Source organism: Bubalus bubalis, chromosome 1 (assembly GCF_019923935.1).
Source record: "Bubalus bubalis isolate 160015118507 breed Murrah chromosome 1, NDDB_SH_1, whole genome shotgun sequence".
In the NCBI taxonomy this organism is placed as follows: Eukaryota; Metazoa; Chordata; class Mammalia; order Artiodactyla; family Bovidae; genus Bubalus; species Bubalus bubalis.
In genome coordinates, this window is record NC_059157.1 from 130,694,192 (window position 1) to 130,718,308 (window position 24,117).

A 24,117-nucleotide genomic window follows, 5' to 3' on the forward strand; every position below is an offset into this window, starting at 1 on the left:
GGTCAACCAAGCAAGTGTAAAGGGGTGCAGTGAACATGTTGATGACATTTTGCGTTTGCTTGATTAACTCTTGGTATTCCTTTGTTGGTTTATATTTTCCAAACAGGGTGACAGGGTGATAGCCTCCCCCAGTTTATTGAAATCAGAAACTTACATTAACAATAAAGTTAATACTTGAAGCTTGAGCTTTGAGCTCTTAATTTTGTGAGATACTACCTATGTATGGAGAAGATTAATAAGAATATCTGATTTAACTTTGTCAACAAAAGACACCATACTAAAATTTGCTTTCACACATATGTACTTGGCTTTGTGGTAACATGGTTGATAAGATGCATACTTACATACAAATTCAGGTATATTGTTCACTAACATGTAAAAGGAAAAATGGTTTCAAGAGTAATTTTATTTTACTGTTTAAAAATGTTAAGAAGTTCAAAAGTGGCAGTTTTTACCTCTGTTAAGTTCCCTTATCCACCACTGACACAGACATGTTCTCTTAATTTTTATAATAATTTTATGATATCCCAATATTTATTTAAAATGTGCAAATCTCTTTAACAACTTCTAAGTAAATGGTAAGAACTGGTTGGCTTTAAAAACTCTTTGTAGATATTATTATCCCATCAAAATCCATAGTTCATCTTAATTTAGAATTTAAAACAATGAAACAAAAAAAGAAAAAGAATTGCGAAAGCAAACAAAAAGCCAAAAGAGCATTAGAACTCTGCATTTTCCTTTGAAGGGCAGAGAAAAATCACGGGTAATTCGGGCGAGCTGATTTCTAGAGGACTCCAGCCATCAGAATGACTTTGTTGGGAGCAGCCGCCCAACGGTCCTGGCCATTACATGTCAATCTGTCAAACCAACAAACAAAAACACCACAGGCTTTAGCACAAATGGCATATGACAAATGCAGATGTGCCTCTGAAAAGAATCCTTTGCTTTTTAAACACCTGCAAGAATTCCAAAACAACTGGCAAGCCTTCCACTCTGCTAGAGCCACTTTCCTGACCCTGAGTTCGGAGTGGTAAAGACAAAAATGCCTAGAATGTACAGTCTTCCATTCCTATTTGGAAGAGCAGTGGGGGGCTGATGAGGAGCTAGTACAGTGTTGATATCACAATGCTGTGCACCTGCTTTGGATGTAAAAAGAAAGGGTTTATTACAGAAACTGCAGCATTTTTCATCTTCTCATTAAGTAGTCGTGAGCAAATTCAAGTGTGTCTCTGTTTTATTAGGTTAACCCATCCTGAATTAAAAGGGCTTCTTGAGAATTTTTTCCCTTTTCTTCCCCAACAAGTGTATTGTCCTCCTTTCACAATTAAATTGCCTCCTACATTTTGGTTTAGGCCGATGAGTCATTTGTAGTACTGTTGCAAAAGAGAATTTCTTAGACACTTAACAACCAAAACATAAAATTTAGTTTTACATTTTTATAGATTTTTCTTTAACTTTAAAGACAAGCATCCTCCAAACATTTCTCTATTCAATGAACACTTTTATGTCTAAAAACTATGTTACCAAAGAAACTCATTCCCAGAGAGTATTCCTTCTGTGTGTTTCAGTTGGTGTCTTGTGAAATGGCATCCTTATGAAACCAGTACTGTGAAACCGTGGCTAATAGAAATGTCTTTAAGGTTATCAGCTGGTAGAGGAAAATGTCCCTTGACCCAGTAATTTTGTTTACCAGAGGCAACTTGATAGTATTTTTCATTTCTTCCTTAATAACAGTCTGTTATAATATGTATACCTAGTTACCAAATAGATCTCTCGGGTTAGTAGTCCAGCTATAAATAAAGAGAGGGCAGTACTCTGTTATCAGAAAGAATGTCAGCGAGAGCAGGCTGCCCAGTAGCGAATTACAAAGTTTTGGCTCCCAAGAATGAGATGCGTTGTTTCTCTTGCACACTGCAGCTGCCTCCCCACCCCACCCCCCTTTTTGGTGGTTTATTACACACAAGCTACTCATGAATGGGAGCCGCTGTTTTACAGTACACCACACTTACAGGACTTATCTCTAGGCCTACCACAGATTTGACTGATCAACAGCAGGGCACCGCCATCATAATTCTTCCTAGAAACAGGAGTATAAAAAGGGGTTTGTTGGAGGTTGGCTGGATCTGCAGAGAATCCTGCCCGCAGGGCCTGCCGATGCCATCACTAGCTGTTATGGTCTTTGGCCTAATAAGGTACAGAAACAAAGATTGTTCACTTATTCAAGAAGACTAAAGCACTAGAATGATGGAAAGTAGAGGCAGCAGGGCACACATCCAAGTGGGATTAAGGCCACAAGTGCAGCTTGATAGGCCTGTCTGGGTGGCAGAAGAAGGATCTGCAGCTGAAAATCCAGTTCAAACATAATTTATTATATGTCATTCATAGTTAGAGGTGGCTGTCATTAGTGGTTAAATTGTTGCCTTGTATCCTACTGAGTTTGATAAGTATTTTTGTAAGCTGCTTATACCTTATCATAATTCAGAAACAGAGGCAGAAGGTAAACAACAGATGGATAAATAAACATACTTCATGCTAAGAAATCTATCTGGAAAAGGCCACGGTGCTTCGTTTTTTACCCATTCTCTACTATAAGTCACACTATGTCCTTCACATTTCTAAATGTTGGCATTGCAGTAAAAGGTCACGTTTGGCATCTCCGAGGCTTTCTCAAACTTTCAGATAAACACCAAGAAGATGAATTCACCTATTTCCCAACAAAATAAACACACAAACCATGTTTTATATAGGAGGAAAACTTCAACTTGGAGAAGTCATTGTCCCAGACCTAAAGACAGTGAATGACCTAGTCGAGAATAAAATTCTGAAGTTAAATACTGCTGGAATTAGAAATGTGGCTTATTAGAAGGGTATTTCCACAATGAGCTCTATACACTTTGAAGTCATTGTACAATAGTTTCTTGTCTGAGAGAGGAATATACTTGGCTAATGCTTCATTGTATTATAAATGGACTGTATGTTCTAAGAGAACAATAATTTAAAGTCAGTTTCATATTTGTAATTAATGAAGGTTTGATTATCTTATTATTTAAGAAGAGTGTGATAGGTTATAGATTTTGGGTATGGGAGGTATTAAGTATTAATATCAGTCATACTAATGCCAGATCAGAGTTAATTAAATGTGTCCCATCTCAGAAGACGAGAGGTCAATATGGCTGTTTTTTAAATAATATTTTTCCAAATAGTCAAATAGCAAGCCATCCTTTATATTCCCTCTCCCACCACTATGTTTTATCTATCCTGATTTCAAACCATTTAAGCTTTTAAGATTGAACTCATAAATTCAGTATTATCTGTAGTACTTAGGACCTCACCAGGTTTACTATTTCATTCAGTCTTTTAGTTCATTCTCTTATATCTCTCTGTTCATGCCCACTTTGGCAGCACATTAACTTATGCCTTGTGCTTATTCCAGAAAGCAGAAATGTCTTATTGTGACATAAGGACCACAATGTCTGTGAAACTATTTTAATTCAAATGGGAAGATTTGAGATACAACAGTGTGAAACTGTGTTAAACTAGTTCTCTGAACTCTGTTACTTATTAGCTGTTTGATCTTATGCAGTTGACTAAATTTCTTTGAGCCTCATTTTGATCATGTATAAAATGGGAATGCCTATATGCCTGCCCCTTCTGCATCTCTTGTTTTATACTCAAGGACAAGATATGAGTAGTGGCTTTGAAGCAGAAATACCAGGAAACAACCTAAATGACCATCAATAGGACAATGGTGAAAGAAATTCTGATTCAACCCTCCTGTGGGATATTAGGCAGCAGTTACAAAGAGTGAACTAGATTGACCTGAATTATAAGAATGTTTTCCCTGACATATTATGAAGTGAGAAAAACATCATGAAGTCTCATTTGTTTTTAAAAAATTAGTATATATGTAGTCATAATAAGAAGAGTAGTTAACTTCACATAAAACGGTTACTGTGTGCCAAGCACTGCTCTAAGCAGTTCATACATAAACTCACTTAGTCCTTGCAATAACCCAATGCAATTGTACTGTTGTGATCTTCACTTTAATAGATGAGAAAACTCAGGTGAGATCATACATGGGGTAAGTAGTAGAGTTTGAACCAAAACCTTGACTCTTTAGATCCAGAATCTATGTTCTTCATTCTCTGTTTGCCTATCAATCTATCAACTCCCCATCATCTGTCTGCCTATCTTTCCGTCCACCATTCACCCATCCAGCTATCATCTATCTATCTGAGATCCGGAAGGTTATATACTTTTGGAGAAGTGACAAGGGACACTTTCACTTTTTATCCTACACAACACTTTCACTTCTATAAACCTGTGTATTGTTTGCCATTCCACAGTCAAGTTTAGAAGTACAGTACTGGGGAGATCTGATATACAGCTGCAGTGATTATAAAGCAAAAGCTTTAAAGCAAGTGGTCCTTAAGTGGGCACTGAAAGCAATGTCAATAATTTACTTCGGGTGGGGCCTTAAATATGAATATTGTTTGTATCTTTGAGATGGGGGGGTGGGTATGACACTTTTCCTTTTAATTGCAACACCTTTTTATTTCAATAGCACCTACATAATGCATTGTCCCCTATGAGCACTCAGTTTCTTGACCAAAAGGAGACTATATGTGAAGGATTTCTGTTAGAGCAGGACTATAATTTGGGGGTATGTAGAAGGGCAAAGTTAAATTGAAATTAAATAAATGATTCTGGACAATTAACCAGTGCTTTATACAACTTGATTAAACAGCCACAGATAAGAATAAAGGTTTCTTTTGCCCTCACTGGCTTCCCTGGTGGCTCAGCTGGTAAAGAATCTGCCTGCAATGCGGAAGACCTGGGTTCCATCCCTGGGTTGGGGAAATCTCCTGCAGAAGGGAATGGCTACCCACTCCAGTATTCTGGCCTGGAGAATTCCATGGACTATATAGTCTATGGAATCACCAAGAATCAGACATGACTGAATGACTTTCACTTTGCCCTCACAAACTCTCACACCAATCCTCATTATTTACCTCATATTTTACTCGAGTTTGGTGTTTACATTTTCTTCTTAAAATATTTCTTGGACCTGGATTTCTAAGCTTTGGAGCTAAGATTTAATTTCCACTTGACTTGAGGTTTCATGTTAGGAAGATTGCCACAACAAACATTCCATTCTTGGACTCTTGTGCATTACATCACCAAAAACATTTGTATTAGTTTATTATTTTGATTATTGCAGGATGAGTATGAGGTTGCTAGAATGTATTCAGTGAGCTTTTATTCCTTGCTTCTGTGCCTTTTAGTATCTTTTTATCAGAGACTTTGAGTTTGTTTATACAACTGGCTGATACTTCCTGATTGCAAGATATCTCAGTAGCCTTTTAAACATATTTAAATGTATTTCTAAACTTTCATTCACTTACATAAGCATGAATGTAGAACTTCGGAATGGAGAATTTAAAAAATGATTTTTTTCCTCTCAAGCTGAAGATTTACTAACTTAAAAAATAATATATCTGGGGACTTCCCTGGTGGTCCAGTGGCTAAGACTCCAAGCTCCCAGTGCAGGGGCCTGGGTTTGATGCCTGGTCAGGGAACTAGATCCCACATGCTGCAACTAAATATCCCAAAAGCCACAACTAAGACCTGGTGTGGCCAAATAAATAAATAAATATAAAAAAATAATAATAATACATTTTAAGATGCAGTATTTATTTGTAATCCTATATTGGAACTCTGAGTACAAGTGGCACATAGGGAGTGACCCACAAAATATCTTTGAAAAAGTATAATTGATTTTTCATAAAGATCTTCAATTTAATAATTGATATGTTATTTCACAAATATGAGAAAGAGATATCCAGATGGAGATACTGAGGATCACAGAGGCACCCAGATCCAGGAATAAAACAATACGAAAAGCACTAGATTTCTCACACTCAATTCTCATCACTGAATTTTAACTTCCTTTAAGATAAATGCTTTTATTATTAATAAAATGTTTAATGACAGTATTTACTAAATAAAGTATAGGATGACCCATTAAAACAGAATATTCAGCCTCACATTGTGTTATTCTAGAAGCAATTTAAATCCATTAAATCATTTTCTATGGTACACTGTATAATCTCACTTCCTTACCTTCCCCTTCCATATAGAATATGGTCCCATGTCTGTCTACCAGAGCCCTACCTACACTTTAAGGCCTATGTTCTCTATCAAACTTGTCCAGGCTACTCCATATTTTCAGTCATTTGTTCAGACCTTTACCAAAAACTTATTCTGAAGAGACTTCTATACATGCTCATTTCTCTTTCCCAGATAGCTGGACCCAAATCCTGAGCTTTTTAAATATTTTTTAATTCTAATACTTACTTCCACAAAATTCCATGATGGCAGGGATCTATACTTTTCATCTTTGAATAACTTAAAGGAATACCTTATACTTACTTGCTGCTACTGCTGCTAAGTTGCTTCAGTCGTGTCCGACTCTGTGCGACCCCATAGATGGCAGCCTACCAGGCCCTGCCATCCCTGGGATTCTCCAGGCAAGAACACTGGAGTGGGTTGCCATCTCCTTCTCCAATGCATGAAAGTAATAAGTGAAAGTGAAGTCGCTCAGTCGTATCTGACTCTTAGTGACCCCATGGACTGCAACCTATCAGGCTCCTCTGTCCATGATTTTTCAGGCAAGAGTACTGGAGTGGGGTGCCATTTTAGAGGTAGTCGGTTATGCTTACCCAATGGATATTAGGCACCCAACAATACTCACCATAAACAGGTTACTCTAGCAAATTAAGTTCCATAATCAGAAACTGCATCTATCAGCAATTATATAAGATATATTCACAATATTGAGAGAGAGAAAAAAATCTGATATTATAGAAATGAATACACAAATAATTGACTGAATTTGCACTATATACTGTGATCTTCTACTACATAGATAAATAATATTCCTTTCAGAAGAATATAAAACATTTTTATGCCTGGTTGACTTGCTTAAAAACCTCATTGGGGAAAATGTTTGTATCACTGAAAAGAAAATCCTATTGATAACAGCTTCAGGAGAGAAAGAGGAGGGGTATAGAAAGAGAAGGAAAGAAAGAAAACATATCTTTGATACCTCAGTATATTGAGCAGGAGTAACTTAAAAGAAAAATGAGAAACCTTTATTTATGCTTCCCAACGTTAGGGTGGTGCTTCTATGTACTTATATGCAAGTTTTATGTAGCAATTGACAATATTGCTTTTTGGATTCCTAAAATAATTATCCTCCTCCTCCTTCTTCATTATCTTCTTTTGCAACATGAGAAGTTTACATGAAAACTAACCAATAACTTAGTTGACTTAGAAATACTATGAAGACAGCAAGAGGGAGGGACATTGCTAGACTCTTTAACATTAAAAGTTTACCCCAAGGAGTAGAGTTTGGCTGTCAGAAAATTCTTGGTATTGTACTTAGCTTCTCTGACTTGTAGGTTCAGCTGCAGTGAGTGTTGTGTTGTGCTGAATATTTGTCTGGCATAAGGCATTGCCTTAGATAAGCCTCTTAACTCAAGCTGGGTTTAAAACAAAACTACTTAAAAACTGATGAGTAACGTAAGAAGGAGGAAGAGAGGAAAAGAGAGAAGGGAAGGAGGAAAGAGAAGACAAGAAAGAAAGAAGGAAAGGAAAGCAGGAAGGGAGGAAGTGGGGAAGGAAGGGAGGAAGACAGGGGGAAAAAAGCCTGTTTAGGACAATAGTAGCTGTTAAAGGCAGATATGAATAAAATTAGTGAGACTGGTAATGTACAAAACAAAAACGGCATCTAAGCAAACATATCAATGTGAATATGAGAGTCTTTATTTTTACATTTCTTAATTTGCAAATTCTAGAGAAGACATTAGAAGTTTGAACTTGGGGGCTTTAACATCTACTTAGAAATCACAATAAACAATTCTCAGTCTAATGTCATGTTTTAATTGAAAAACCTTGGCCCAAGAAAGCTTATAATATATGTATGTCATTATTGATACACATTCAACCAGAACACTTGTTTTCCCTTTTCCAGACACCTTTTCATTTTTTCCTAATCCTAAAAACTTTGACTGGATTTGTCTAGCTGCTAGCAAAATTCAGGAGCAAAAACCTTGATTTAAGTATATATAAAGTGACTAATTTGAGTATATAAATTTTAAGAAATAAAAAAAGGATTTTTTCATATTATCAATAACATTCACACATCTATATTACATAATTAAAACAATATAATCAAAAGCCTAATTAGAATCACATGTTGTAATCCTTGCATATTTTTTGATTTCTGTGTTTAGATAGGTTACATCAACATCAGGTGAACTAAACCTTTTATTTATCATTCATAAAGTAGTTTGAAAACTTTTTTTTACACACATAGAGTAAAAAAATCCAAGAGAAACAGGAAGTAGCCCTTCACAACTTTGTTTATCCAAACTTGATAAGATGTTAAAAGTACCAGTTTATAAACACTAGACGGCAGAGCTGGAGAGTGAGGGAATTAGAGGTTAATAAAAGGGTACAAACTTTCAGCTATAAGATGAATAAAGGTCTGAAAATTTAATGTGTAACATGGTGACTATAGTTTATAAGACTGTATTGAATAACTGAAATTTGTTAATAGAGTAGAACTCAATGGAATTTCCCTGGAGGTCCAGTGGTTGGGACTCCAAGCTTCCACTGTGGGGGGCATAGGTTTGATTCCTGGTTCAGGGAACTGGGGTCCTGCATGCCACTTGGCATGGCCAAAAGAGAGACAGTAGAACTTAAATATTTTCCTCAAAAAATATATAAATAAATGCATAGGTGATGGATGTATTAATTGACTGGAGGAATCCCCTCACCGAGTATGCCTGTATCAAATCATCATGATGTGCATTTTAAATATCTAACAATTTTATTTGTCATTTATATCTCAACAGAGCTAAAAAAACAAAAACAAAAAACACTAGACAAGAAACCTCACCTATAGTATTATCGATGGTTTTCATGTTCATTTAAAAAATTCCAGGTAGTTATTTAATTTATGTAGGGCTGCCCATGTTTGACTTCTAGAGATTAACTGAAAGACCATTGATACATAGATAGATATACACAAAAGAAAATAATAATTAGTAAAATTCATTTCTAAATGAAAAAAAGTTTTTAAATTGTGTCATAACTTTTTTGTGAAATATAAAAACTTTGCTCCTTAATACAAAATCTTGGTTTTGGGGGATATAGAACATAAAAACAATTAAAAAGCCTATTGCTATAGGTTAATCACTTGAAGCAGAAGCTATAAAATCTGAGTTGGCATCCGAGGTGTCCCATTTATCAGCTGGATCAGTGTGCCAATGACTCAGCTGCCTCCTTGGTAAAATGGGATTAATGATATTATTTCATGACATTATTCTAAGGATCAAACAAAATTATGAACTGAGAAGTACTTTGTAAGTTACAGGGCATTAAAACAAATTTAAGATGTTTTTAAGTAATAATTTTATCTAGTTGAGAAATTATTATTTATGCAACATATCTTTCCTAACAGTTAGTTTGATATCTAGGCATGGGTACCACTGTGAAATCATACATTTACCAATAGGAAGTAGAATGTCTTTCTGGCCACCTCTCAGACAGATTAACAAACTGTAAGAAAAGGATCCACAGTTTGAGCCATGCTATATTAGGTGGACAGTGTAATCACTAGGACAACTCTGAATACAAAGAAAGTGGAAACATGAGTCTGAAGAGGGGAACTATCAAAGCTACTCTTTATCAAGAGTGAAACTTTGAAATCCATCTATTTAAGATTAATCACTATTCTTTTAGTTAAGCTGTTGTCATCTCTAACTTTCCCTAAGTAGAAAATAATCTACACTTCCAACTAAGTTATTCATGGTCCAATTTGTTCTCAGAATACTATAATAGGCTTTGTGAAGATAAGTTTTATAATAGGGATTTAACATAGTGAGACACCAAGACACAGAGGCCTTCAAACACAAAGAGTATATATGTGTATAAACTGCTCAGTCCCCTCCCCCTCTGCTTCCACTCTTCCTGGTTTATTCTCCGGAAAGGACATTCACCCCTACTTAAAATCTAATTTTTACAAAGGATTCAGATGAAATGGCATCTGAGTTTAGCTACCGTAGAGTTGCTCTGGAGCCATTTCAACATCACTGGACAATGGGGGAAACTTTAAACAAAGTACCACTGGAAGAAGGAATATTCCTAGGATAAAATCTTCTCTCTTGGCAGTTTTGTCTTGCTTGATAACCACATTTATATAATGAGTTCACAGGCTAGAACTCTCAAAGAGTACTCCACTTTCTTGGAGAAAATAAAATATTCAGGGTGGCATCTGGGAGAAAAAATAAAAAAATGAAGGAGGAGAAGAAAAAGAAGGAAAAAGAATCATTGATGATTTACACATTTTATATTTATTTCCCAAGCTTCTGATATCTTAAACTATTGAAAATACATAAAATTAATTCTAAGACACTATACATTTATAAATTTGTTCTTTTTTCCCTCTTTGACTCTAAAGATCTAACTTTCCCTATTTATAATTTTTACCTCATTTGTATCCAAATGAGTATATCAGCTAGTTGTTTTACAAAGTACCAAGGCACTTGAAGTGAAAAACAAGCTTATCTTCTTTCAGATGGTGGTTGTTTCTTTTTAAGGTTCCATATTTTCACATTTTAAACATTTCAAGACACAAGCTCATGAAGTGTAATATTTAAAATACTTGAGAAAATAAGATAAAATACCTGAAACTCTTTATCTATTTATGTATTTTAATAACTAGCTTTTCTTTTCCCTAGTTTTACATCCCTGCTACTTATTTTGTTGTAAGTGAGGCTATCTTATTTGTATATTTGTAATAAAGTTCATAAAAGGATGAAGATGTGTGGTTCATTGAGTATTTATATTCAAATTTTTTTGATTAAAAAATCTTAAAAATCACGTAAGAATTACACAACCAATAAACATTTTAAACTTTTTTAAGCTAAGAAAAAAGTTTAATTGTTTTTTTAATGTGTTTTTAATGATTTCTAGCACTCACACCTCCTTACTTGCTTTCCAAACTGTTTATACTGTCCCCAATAACACTCAGTGGAAAGCTGTCATTCCTGGCTAAATCCTTACTTAGGGTGGATGCTATGCCTCCGTGAGACAGGGTCAGGGGGTCAAAATCGATTTTGGAGGCCACCTGGAGAGTCCAGGCCATGAACTGACTCAAAAAATTTATATCAGAGCCGGAATAGTCCACCTCCCAGGGTCAGATCTGGCCTGACACTCCAACCGCAGGCTGGGGCATGCTAGACCGAGCTCAGAGAGAGGCTAGAGTTGTTGACCCTGCTAGCTGACCTCTTCAAACTTCAGGAGAATTTTTTTGGCAGTTACCACGGTGACTGGGTACTCTAAAAGCTTATCCTTCTTACTGAAAGAAGGAAAAAAAAATAGGAAAAAAATATGTTAAAACCTACCTTGCAGAGATGCCTATCACAAGTTTTTTTTTTTTTTCCCCAAAGGGAAAAAACTGAAGGAGTTCTAAATTGTCTATGACTTTAATTTCCACTGTTGTCCTAAAGAAATTGGAACTTGTAAGGTCTTTCAAAACCAAATTTCACATTTGTAACAGATACTGTTTTTTTTTTAACCCAATAACTGAAAACAATTTGAATAATGTATTAAAATACTTTTTAAACAACATAATTTACTTGGAAATTCTATTATCTCTCTGCTTTTCTTTGAGACTAATCAGCTTTTAAATAAGATCCGCCATAAATGCTAATTTAGTCGGGGAAAAACACTGTAACTAAATATTCATTTTTGTGTCAAAAACACACTCAATTTTTTCTGAGAGAAAAATGTCCATTTTTGCTTGACTTGAAATAGTAAAATTAAGAGGAAAGCAAATGACCATTATTCTATATTTTAAAAAATTTTTAACTAATGACTTAATAAAATAATGTTTACATTAAAAACAATGTCATGAAAATACTCTAATATAACACAAGAACACTAGGAGGAAAAATTCAAAGTGTACTTTCTTTTAGATGAATTTGAAACTAAAAAAAAAAAAAAGCTATAGAATATTCTTCTATGTTAATACCAAATGCTATCTTGTCCTAAATTTCTACAGTGATAGAAAGACTTATAAATTAAAATTTAATTCCCATTGGGTAAACCTACACACATTATAAAACTCTGCTAGTTGATTTTTGGTGACAGATTATAATACAAAATACTTTTAAACGGCTCCTATATACATCTTGAAATTAGATGAGAATCATAATACGTTAGAAGTATATTATTTAATTATAATAATACTTGCTTTTTAAAAATGCCTGTGTGGTATATAAGGACTTTTTGTAAAGTGAAATCATGGACTCGTAGTGTTGCTACTGTTCTGGCCTCCTTCTGGTCCTCCTCTAATTTTCTCATCTGCCTCTTACATGACCCAGGTCCTGGAAGTCTTGAAAGGTTTTTCTCCAGCGTGTGTGTGTGTGTGTGTGTGTGTGAACATAAGCACACACAAACGATTAAGCATTGGTGAGGGGAGGGTGGTTTTGCATTTTAAAAAGCACTGGCTATGTAACAAAACAATGTCTTTGGTCTCGATATCATTTCTCATCTTGACTGTAAGCCAAAAAAGAAAAAAAATGATGAATTACAGAAATGTAGTAACTGACACTCCAAAAATGAATACTGAAATTTCAGAGGAATGCTTTAACCTAATCTGGAATGTTCATTTTGCTGTGACCTATTTTCACTGCTTTGTAATCACCACTAAATACCTAAAACGGAATGGACATAAAACCAAGTATCTGTTAATTAATCTCAATTAAAAACAAAAAAATATATAATTCAGAATATAATTTCCTTTGGGTTCAAAACATCCAGTGAAAGGAAAGATTGGAGACATATTTTGAGAAGATTTTGCCATGTGATCCAATTGCACTTTGTTAAAACACAGGTCTTTCAATTAGATGGTGTGGTTCTTGCCATTGCAAAGTGGGCAATGAGGCTGGTGAGTCACGACAAGTGTGGTGCCAGCTCATTCTCTATGATGAACTCAGGCTGGCCTTCCCAGCCGGGAACTCTTGGCAAGCTTCGTTAAAGACCCGGAGGCTGGCAAAGCATGAAGAACTATCAAACAGGAAATGAGGTCCTCCTCAGGTTTTGAAAAGAGATGATAGAAGTCTTAAAGTGAGGCAGGCCAGACCAGAATCTCCTAAACCACAAGCCTTATCTTGAGTGAAACATTATTTCTAAGCTGGATCTGAAAAGGAAAAGAAGTTAAAGTATGAGACAATGGTTCATTTGTACGTAGGAAAACAGTGCCAAGTCTCTTAGTTTGGTTTCCTCAAGTTAAAGTTAGGACCTCTCCCAGGGAAAAAACAAAAATCACTTATCAGTTTTCTGCATAAATTTCTACTAAAAAGACAATGAAATAAATAGATATTTAGAAGATTCATAAACATGGGTCTTCTCTTATGTTGAAAATTGGTTGGTTCTAGAACTACAGAATTCAGGGACTGGGAGGGATTTAAGAGATCATCTGGTCCTATCTCTTTACTTAGATCCTGCTCAGCACTTCTAGCTTAGTGGATTCTCCACTATAATGTGTGATCGCTTCACTGGGTAGAAAGGGTGTTAAAACCCCATACCTGTAGACCTATTCAGAGCCTTGGTGACAGAGTTATTCTGGAACCATGGTATAAAATGATTGTAAAACTCCTTCAAGTTATACTTCCAGGAAACAACTTTAATTCCATAAAATCAGGTAGGAAATAATACAATAATGTGTGCTGTAGGAAGCTTAAAATTTTTCAGGAACTTAGATAACAAGGGTAGGCTGTTAATATTATTTCTTCAGCTAATTGTTTTTATTGATTTGTTATGGCTAACAGGCACTGATTGATTTTCTTTTAATCAGTATGGAGTCTTCACTCTGCCAGGTTTATAATTAAATACTGAGAAGAAGGGCTCTTGGTGTTAGTCTCAGTTTCCAGTGGTATGAAGGTCTGTCCAAATAACCATGAGCTATGTAAGATTTGATGGCTGCCAGTGTAGAAAGGGCTTAATGTGGTTTTTCTTTAATATTTCTCTAATTAGCTTTAGCTTTAACTTGTTTCTATTAGGATCAGTGGATCCTAAAAATGAAGCAAAAGGAAGCCCCTAGAAAAATATGGAATTCATTGCTCATACCCCAAACTGCCATTTGTCAACTGCATTCAACTATAACATTTATTTTCTATATCATGTATTTTCAGTGCAATCATCAAAGTTCCCTTTTAACTTGTCATGGTGTTTGGGAGAAGACCATGATTGAATCCTGAGAATCTGGTTCAAGGCTCCAGAGGGGAAAAAAGAGTAAAGGATAAGAATTTGAGGGGAGGAGGAAAAGTACTAGGTATGCTGAGGGATTTTAATATGGAAAGAGGCTGGTGTTTAGGAAGATGCTGCTGCTGCTGCTGCTGCTAAGTCGCTTCAGTCGTGTCCGACTCTGTGCAACCCCATAGATGGCAGCCCACCAGGCTGCACAGTCCCTGGGATTGTCCAGGCAAGAACACTGGAGTGGGTTGCCATTTCCTTCTCCAATGCATGAAAGTGAAAAGGGAAAGTGAAGTTGCTCAGTCGTGTTCGACTCTTAGTGACCTCATGGACTGCAGCCCACCAGGCTCCTCCGTCCATGGGATTTTCCAGGCAAGAGTACTGGAGTGGGGTGCCATTGCCTTCTCCGGTTTAGGAAGATAGGTATGTGTGATTAAGAGGTGAAGGCAGCAAGAGTCAGGTAGTCCCTTAACTGCCATCTAGAATTTCAAAGAAATGCTATATCTTTTCCATAGATTCTAATGGGTGTTGGTTAAGGGAGGAATTTGGGGTACTAATTACTTGTTAAAGTTTTGGAGGTGGTGGTGGTTGGGGGACGGGAATGAAAAACAACTCTGAGGTTGAGGGTCAGAAGAATGTTTGCTTGGCTACTCAAGGCTCCTAATGAAGTTCAGCTACCTATCCTACAGTTATGTGTGTGAGTCTATCTATCGTTCTATTTCTCAAAAACACTTCAGTCGTCTCCCCTTTTCCCAGAAGTAGACTTCACCCAGAGGAGAAAGAGCTGTTAAGGGAAACTCCTGTGCAGAAGGAAACTTTTCTATATACACACATTTTTTTCTTTTTGGAATCAAGGATGAGAAGCCAGCCAAGAAAGTCAGTGGGGAATTGTGAGATTAAAGAGTGAGAACTTCCCACCTGGTTCTGAGCTCTAGCCCCAGGATCAGCCAGGCTGTGCTCCAGAAACAATGTGGACGATGCAAGAGCTGATTGCCTTCCCCAGCTTCTTGACCTGTCTTGAGACTTTGCCAGGGCTGTTCCCTCAGTCCAGGTGGGCACAGCGCTCCTGTCTAAAACATCATGGAAAGGATATAGCACTTCTTTGAAATTCTAGATGGCATTTAAGGACTACATGACCCATTGCCTTCACCTCTTAATCGCACATAACTGTCTTCCCAAACACCAGCCTCCTTTCCTATAACAATCCACTGCACTGCTCCTAGAATGGCACAGTCTAGGGCTGCTGCTACTGCTAAGTCACTTCAGTCATGTCCAACTCTGTGCGACCCCATAGACGGCAGCCCACCAGGCTCCCCCGTCCCTGGGATTCTCCAGGCAAGAACACTGGAGTGGGTTGCCATTTCCTTCTCCAATGCATGAAAGTGAAAAGGGAAAGTGAAGTCGCTCAGTCATGTCCGATTCTTCGTGACCCCATGGACTGCAGCCTACCAGGCTCCTCCGCCCAGGGGATTTTCCAGGCAAGAGTACTGGAGTGGGGTGCCATTGCTTTCTCCACAGTCTAGGGCAGGGGTCCCCAACCTCTAGGATCTAATTAAATGCCTGATGATTTGAGGTGGAGCTGATGTAATAATAATAGAAATAATGTGCACGATAAATGTGTTTGAATCATCCTGAAACATCCCCACCCCCATCAACCCCAACTGACCAGGTCCATGGAAAAACTGTCTTTCACGGAAGTCGGTCCCTGGTGGCAAAAAGGTTGGGGAGTGCTAGCTAAGGCAACTTGGCCAGTGCCTTCCTTCTGCTGAGACAGGACCACTAGAAAAGGGGCTCACTCTTTTGGCATCCTTCAAAGGCTCCTTAGGAAATTGTTGAAGACAGAAATTTTGAAATTGAATTGTAAAGACTGAGAAAAGAGGGGTGAGGCACTGGCAGCTGCTCCCAAGCAGCTGCCCCAGCTGCTCCCGCCTTGAGAAAGGCCAGCCTCTTGGGCACCACACCCACTAGTCCCAGAAGGAGGCAAGAAGAGGGGCATGAATTGAAGGGGTCAAGTTTAGAGAGAGGGCCCTGGCCCTGAGTGTTGGAGAGACATCCATAGCCACAAACGCCAAGGAAAAGGTGAGCAAAACAAATAAACAGCTATCACTCAGTCCCAGGTTGCTGAAATGACTTGTAGGCCCAAGAACACACATTGTGTGCGTGTGTGTGTGTGTGTGTGTGAGAGAGAGAGAGAGAGAGAGAGAGAGACAGAGAGAGAGAGAGACAGAGAGAGAGAGAGAGAGACAGAGAGAGAGAGAGAGAGAGACAGAGAGAGAGAGAGATGAGGCCCTTTTGTGAGGGACCGGGGGGAAAAGGGAGAGTTCTGTAGGAGAAGGAACCAGTTTTTTCTCCTGGATCCGCATGACTTGTATGCTGGAGTGACTGTGGTCACATTAACGCTCATTTCCCTTCTTCTGCCTGCCCGGAGCCACGTCGAAATGAGAGGCAGCACACACGACAATGCCCTCCCACCACCAGCTTTCTCATCCCCAAACTCAAATGCCTGCAAGTGAAACGTCACCAAAAGTTATTGCCAGCGACAAATTGGGGCTGACAAATTGTCGATAATCGCGCCTTCAACGTGCAAGATGACTTGCAGGCAATAAAAAAGCAGACGCACCAAGAGGTGGGCAGGGGGCGCGCGGGTCGCAGCCGGGTCCGCGGTTCCCAGGTGGCGCCCTGCCCCAGCCCGGCGCCACCCCAGCCCCTCAGCCTGGGACCGCGCGCGGTGCAGGACCGCCGGGCTCCCACTCGCCCGCTGGAGCTCTGGTTCTCTTTCAGCAGTCTGAATCAACACAGACCGCAGGAGGAGCCTCTCTCCACCCTCTCCGCCGATTAACCCTTTTGGGTGCGCGTGTCTATGGTCTCAAGCGCCCTTGATTTACAGTCACGTTACCCGAGTTTTCTTTTGTTTGAAATCCTGGGCCCGCAAGACTTTGGCATGTGTTGGACGTCTAGTTACTTCTGCATGCCTGTCTGTATCCTGCGACAGAGAAAATGATTAGGAATTGAGGCTCAAGAGAAATAATATTTTTACCTGTGGATGCATTGGAAGGTGTGCAAGTTAAATCGTTTCAGAATTTAAGATAAATCTGAAAAAGCTCTTTCAAAGTGTTTGCAAGTTAGTGCCTCCACCCACCCACACACACACATCATCACACGTTCTCCCACCCCCACCCACACAAACACACATACACACACACACATACACACACACTCATACACACACACACACACCAGATTCACTAGAGTGCCCTTTGATTTGTTTTTTACATTTTGGATTCACTTGTGTTTCAAATTTAAGCATACACATTCAAATTCAAACATACACATCGATCTAAACAGAATTCTCTATGTAAGATATGATTTCTTATGTGATTTATCTGTAAACTTAAGGCTTCGGTTTCCATTATCAATCACAGCCCACCTAGGTGGCTGATTTAGCTATTAAAGTTTGAGTTCACAGTTGAAGCCACTCTTCCACTTTCTCCAAGTTGAATTCTGATTTCTGCAAGTAAATACCACACAGCATTTGAATTTAGGGTCTTGTTAAACTGAAGGCGTTTCCCATTTCCTTGAGCTCTATAAATGAACTGCATTATCACATAATCGATAGGAAAAACTCAGTTGTCACAGATCCTAAGCAATTCCTTGCCACAGAAATAACACGATCTGGCATTTGTGAGTTTGAAAAATATGCTGTTTGGATGACATGAGACCAGAACTACCTAGACGGTTTAAATGTCGTGGTCACTATGATTGGCTATGGATGGACCTGCTGAGATATTTCAAATAGGCTTCTCTCCTGGTTAGAGACCAGGTGCTCCTTTTTTTCTTCTGTTATCCAGTAGTATAAAAACATTGGGATCTGGGATTCAAAGCTATTTCTAACCTCATCTAAGTTTGTCTGCTCTCATAGAGTTTATGAGAGAATTTTAAATCAGGCATTTTCCTCCCTGAGCCAATGAGCAATTCAGATGTGGATTTTGGAGTCGAAATCTGAAACTAAATGTTCAACAACTTCAACACCCATCCTTTGAAGTCCTACATCATTCCATCAATGTGATCAGGATTTCTGCAGTATATAAATCTTTCAGCTCAAAAGTAACTGAATGGCATCTGATCATAAGTAGCAGGAACCCATAATCTCTCTTTTTCTGCCTCAAAGTTGCTGTCTCTAGTTGCATTTTTGGCTTTCTCTCTACAATCTGCCATGTACAAATGCTGCCATATCATATGAGAACATGAAGAAGATGTAATCTTTATCTATATTTTCTCCTCTTTTATCTTAGATAAAGTACTTTCAACTCAATGACTTCTTTCACCACTGGCAGTATTTTTAAAGTGGTACTGGGTGGACCTACTGTGGAATCTATGCCACTCAATAGATTAAATTATGTGATTAAAAGGTTAATTTATCTCACAAGAACCTTGCTAAAAAGCCTCATGACCTTGACATACTATTTGCATACCATTCTGTACTTGGAATCCTTTACACACCAAAGGTGAAAGGTAATTTCATTCATAGATTTGCTCTGTCAATGAAATGATGTATTAAATAGTACAGCTACACTTAGCCTACCTAGACCCACTTCTACAAAGCAAAGTACTAGATCAGACAGTAGCAAGCTAGGTTAGACAAATTCAGTTTATAAATTCAAAGCATAAAGGCATAAAATTTGTCTTTTCTAAAACTAAAGCTATTGGAATCTGCATTTCCCACATCTACCACGGCTAAGATCTTTGCGGTAAACTAAGAAACACCACCTCTAATTAGTTCATTTGTCATCAGAGAACCACTGCATCAAGCCAGGTATTTTGCTCCTATTCAACTCTAGAAGAAAATGGGACAACGTGGGCTATTATAAAAAGCTCAGCATTCAGTGCCAAAATTTCAAATTGGCTTCATTTTACAAGTTCTCAGAAACCCCCAACTCATTCAGACTATGTCTTGGCAAACTTGCTCCAGCCCCAAACAGGACTGTTAACACAGTAGAGTTTATCCATTATCATAGTTCACAGGCTTCTCCATAGCTGCAAGTTGACATTTGGAACCTGTGACATGCAGACGGGATGAAAATCCATCCAGTAACCAAGTCCCTTATTTCCGAAGTAACTGCCACGGGTAAGTGGGGGCAAGACCAGAGCAGGGCGGGGAGCAGGGAAGAAATAGGCACAAAATAACCAGGCTGGGAGTAACTGAGTTCTGATCAAGGACATTCAGGTAACTGATGAAACAAGATCTCTTCTTGGATTCTTGCTCAGTATGTGAATTTATCTTCTTCACGATTATGAGAAATGACTGATCCCATCCCAGACTATTTAGAAATGTGGTGCATTAAATCATTAAATCATCTTGTCCTTGATTCTTGAGACATAAATCACATGAGGTCAATATCACAAATTTGAGAATTTGCCTGAATTCTTTAATCACACAGTGCACAGATATGACACACTGGATACAGATGTACTGGACAACATCAGTGTATATATGGCTCTGAAATTTTTAAGTTGTTCATTTTTCTCTCTATAATTTCATACACACCCCCTCCACCCCCACCACCACACAGAAAATATTTCTTTCCTTTACTGTCTACAATCTAAATTTAAGAGCACACAAATCATGAGCTGGAGGTAACATCTATTTATGAAATACTTCTCTTTTCCTACCCAGGCAATCACCCCAAGGGACTGAGTGATGCATGGTGCTACTCAACTAGGTCTGAGAGAAAAGGTGGGGGTTGAAGAGCATCTTCACCATTGCAGTACTCTGGCTGCATCTGTTTTCTCAGGCAGTTCCCTGAACTCACTCTAAGCTCAATTTTACACACTATCTGGGTCTCCACTTATCTGTTAAAATGGTTCAGGGTGTGTGCCAGGAGTATTGTGCCACCATAGCTGGCACATTCATCTCTTCTGTCTAATGTCTGTCATTACACAAAGCATTCTAAAAAGCTCATTTTCAACTCGGAAAAATATACTCTTACTACAGAAGTCATTACATTAGCATAACAAGCACAAAATTCCAAGTGGTAATTTGGTTATAGATCTCAAATCCTTCCTCTTCCATCAGATTGGTGTTGAGGTATGAGGTTACCCTGTGGCCACTAGGATCTGAGTCAGTGGATCTCCTGATGGAGGGAGGTTCTTCTGACCTGAACCGTTTGTCCTGAGGAACTCAAAGTGAAGTAAAAGTTTCAAGTGTCAGCTGCCCTGGTTGGGACATTTCTTACAGATGCCTCAATCTCTTTTTACCTTCCTCTTTCCATACACTTCTTTCCTTGACCACCAAAAAAATGTCTTAAATGATATTCTTCCGCAGGTGTCTCACTGGACATGGACAGATACCGGTCCTGCTCTCACAAGCAATACGAGCACTATTTCGTCCTTTTGTTGGGGGTGGGGTTTGGGAAACCTGACCTCAGTCTGCCCTGCCAATTGTGGCCTTGTAGATTAGCTGAGACTCTGCTGAGGCCCGGATGGCAGCGGTGGTGGCAAGGGTCAGCAAGGTTGAGATGTATTCAGATGTTAATTTACACCTGAAAAGGCTGAATGCAGTTACCCACATGGGGGGTGACTGGAGTTTCTCATGAATGCTGGCCTTAAGTGCTTCCTTGGGAAACGTGAAAGTTGAAATGGAGGGGAAAGTCATCCAGAAGTTATGGGAGCAGGGAGAAGGGTGGGGAGTAGGGACAGTCTTGATGAATTAAAGGTAATTTATTTAGCCACCAGGCAATGGCACCCCACTCCAGTACTCTTGTCTGGAAAATCCCATGGATGGAGGAGCCTGGTAGGCTGCAGTCCATGGGGTCGCCAAGAGTTGGACATGACTGAGCAACTTCACTTTCACTTTTCACTTTCATGCATTGGAGAAGGAAATGGCAACCCACTCCAGTGTTCTTGCCTGGAGACTCCCAGGGACGGCAGAGCCTGGTGGGCTGCCGTCTACGGGGTCGCACAGACTCGGACACGACTGAAGCGACTTAGCAGCAGTATAACTCTATGTTCAACTTTTCCTTTTTAGCATAGTTTTAAGGTACAAGGGGGCAGGTGGTAATTTCCTGTTTACTAAATATTTGGAGATTGTCTATCAAATCCAGAAACACTGATATGGAAGGAAGGATGAGAGAGTAGCCTTGTCTCTCTTCTGTCATCAGGATGGGTGTCCTTGTTTTGCTGTCTTTCTGTTTAACAACTGCTACCTACCTTTCTTAGTGGAATTCCAAAGTACTTCATGAGTACTTTGAAAAAAGAAAAACCAACTACATTCCAATACTGCCTTTAACCTCAAACATAGTAAAGGGTTCATTCAGACCCCAGGACCACACTGAAGCATTAATTAGGCTGATGAAATCCATCGAAATGTATGAATTCAGCATAATCAAGTTTCTACCGCAGACTATCGTTAAGGAATACGTGAGCAGCTGGGAGAATAGAAAGTACTGTTAGAGTTAAGTCATGCATGTAATTGAGTATATTTAACATAACCATTTTAATGATCAGTGATTAAAAGTGCATCTTACTTAAATGGTATATCCTCTGCAATTTGTTCATATCAACTTGATAGTATTCTCAAAAGGAAAAAATAGGGATACACATTTCTAAACAAGATCTTTTTTGAGTTTGGGGGGGAAGCAGGAAAGTGAACTGGAAAAAAAAATGGGTTTTGCATGCAAACAGAGACACGGGTGTGATATAAATTAATCACTGTTTTGGGTATCTTCTGTGCTCAGTTCAAAGTATTAGGAATATATTCAGGTAAGTTTTTTCATCCCTCCAGAAGAATGTAATTTCTTCTTTCTCTGTCTGACAAGATTTTTTTTAAGAGCCAGAGAAAGGGGTCTGCTCAAATCCTGATGATTTTAAAAGCTTTTCTTAGGAACCTGAGAAGTTTACCTTTCCAATCCCACTTCCCACCTGTGGGGTTGGCTGATCTTAGTGGAACTCACCTCCGTGAAGATGGCATTGGGAAGGAGAGAGATGACCCTGGATATGGTCATCTAGGGCCACAGACAGGAGAAGCTCTCAGGGAAATGAGCTGTTCAAATCAGCTAGTGGCCTGAGTCTAAACTCCGTGTGCTTGGAGGCAGACTCTGCTCTGCTCTGGTCACTCAGACCTGGCCAGATAAATGAAGTCATTGCGGAGTCACTCGCAAGCCAGCCCAACTCTTTTTGTTGTAGTTTCTCAGCTTTTGCTCTCAAAACACGCAAATCACTGATTACCTGGGAAAAAAAGAGCTGGATCTAAATCTACAGCTAGAAGTGGGCACATCCCACAACATCTACACATCTACGAAGGCACTATAAAAGTGAGGGTTTAAGAGAGTGGATGCAGTTGTCCCAGCTCCCAAAAGTTGCCTCACAGGACTTTTTTCCTCCCTTCACCCCTGCCCCCACTCCCATAAAGAGGTCAGTCTATTCTCCCACTCAAAATAGGGTTTGAAGAGTGGCACATCTTGAATGTCTAGGAGTTGTACCTCGACTTTTTACAAACCTGAACCAGGAGAAAGGGAGACACAGGCACATAAAACTATGCTGGGGCAAACGATCTGCTTGCTATAAACAAACCAAAAATATATTAAGGGGAAATTTATTTGAAATCCTTTCACCCAGTAGCATGTCTTCCTTGGCTTGGAGGGACAGCTTTTGAGAAATCAGGGCTCTCAGGGAGCTCTCTCGCACCCAATGTATAGTCTATAAATATCGTGGAAGAGTCATGCCAGGGGTAGTCCGTGCAAGAGAATCTGGAGTCTTGAAAGCATCTTTTTCTTCTGGCTATGGTGGCACTTAAATGATAATGCGGGCAATGGAGCTAGGAGATTTATATCTTTTGGAAAGTAGGGCGAGCCAGATGGTAATAGCGTCATTAACACACAAACTTGGGATGTGCAAGTGAAGCTTGAAATTGGGAAAGAGATCGGGAGAACAAAGGGGGCTGCTGTTGAAAGGCTACCCCTCTTCTGCCGGCCAAAGCTAAGAGCCTCATGGTACTGGGGTCTGCTCCTGCCCAGAGCTGATAATAAACGACAGCTTTCCTCCTCCCCTGTTGTGACTTAGAAAGCACCGAGAAAACTTTTGCAATAGGCAAATGTGGCACTTATTTATGTGTAACCCTTTGTAGTCTGAAATGGCAGGAATGGGCCTTTAATTCAACTGCAACTCCCACCCTCCACCCCCTACCCTAGTTTGATAAGCTCTTGCAACTGTTGACATTTATTTTATGGAATCAAAGTGCCGCTTGTTGCACGTTTCAGACAAAAGTTCATTTTCCTCCCCTTATATAAACACTCAAAGTAAATATTAAAGGCTGAACAGGCACTACCTTTTTCATTTTGGTGATGGGGGATGGTGTGAAGGTGTTGGTGGCAGGTTAAACTACAGTTTTACTTTTGGAAAGCTTTAATGTTTAAGCTAAACTCCCACTTGCTCAAAGAGATATAACTCAGAGAGAATACAGAGAACATACTAAGACAAGATTAACAATGCCATTAATAATAATAATGCATGTCTATAATAAACACCCACAGGAACATCTGTAAACAGGCAGGGCAGTTTGTAACAAAATTAATGACTTCGTTAACATATATATATTATATATATATACAGTATACATATAAAAGCAGCAAAGGTAACGGCCATTAAGTATTGAATAGCTTGAGTGATGCCTGTTAGCGACTCAAAGTTGACAACGTCTAAACCAAAATCGAACGTCTTTCTTTTTTTTTTTTTTTCTTCTTAAAAAAAAAAATACTGGAGCTCTTTAAAAGCCCGAAGGACTTACCCTCAAGG

General features: G+C 38.8%; 1 long non-coding RNA gene across 1 annotated transcript in view; it reads right to left on the bottom strand.

Annotated features, from left to right (window-relative positions):
- Window positions 1-7,805: 7,805 nt before the first annotated feature.
- Window positions 7,806-24,117, bottom strand: part of LOC102397183 — a 45,086-nt gene continuing 28,774 nt past the window's right edge. The window contains exons 3-5 of the long non-coding RNA XR_003109970.3: window positions 17,225-17,311; window positions 15,247-15,398; window positions 7,806-13,273 (exon numbers count right to left, since the gene is read on the bottom strand). This is a non-coding gene — a long non-coding RNA (uncharacterized LOC102397183). The remainder of the gene's footprint in view (window positions 13,274-15,246; window positions 15,399-17,224; window positions 17,312-24,117) is intronic.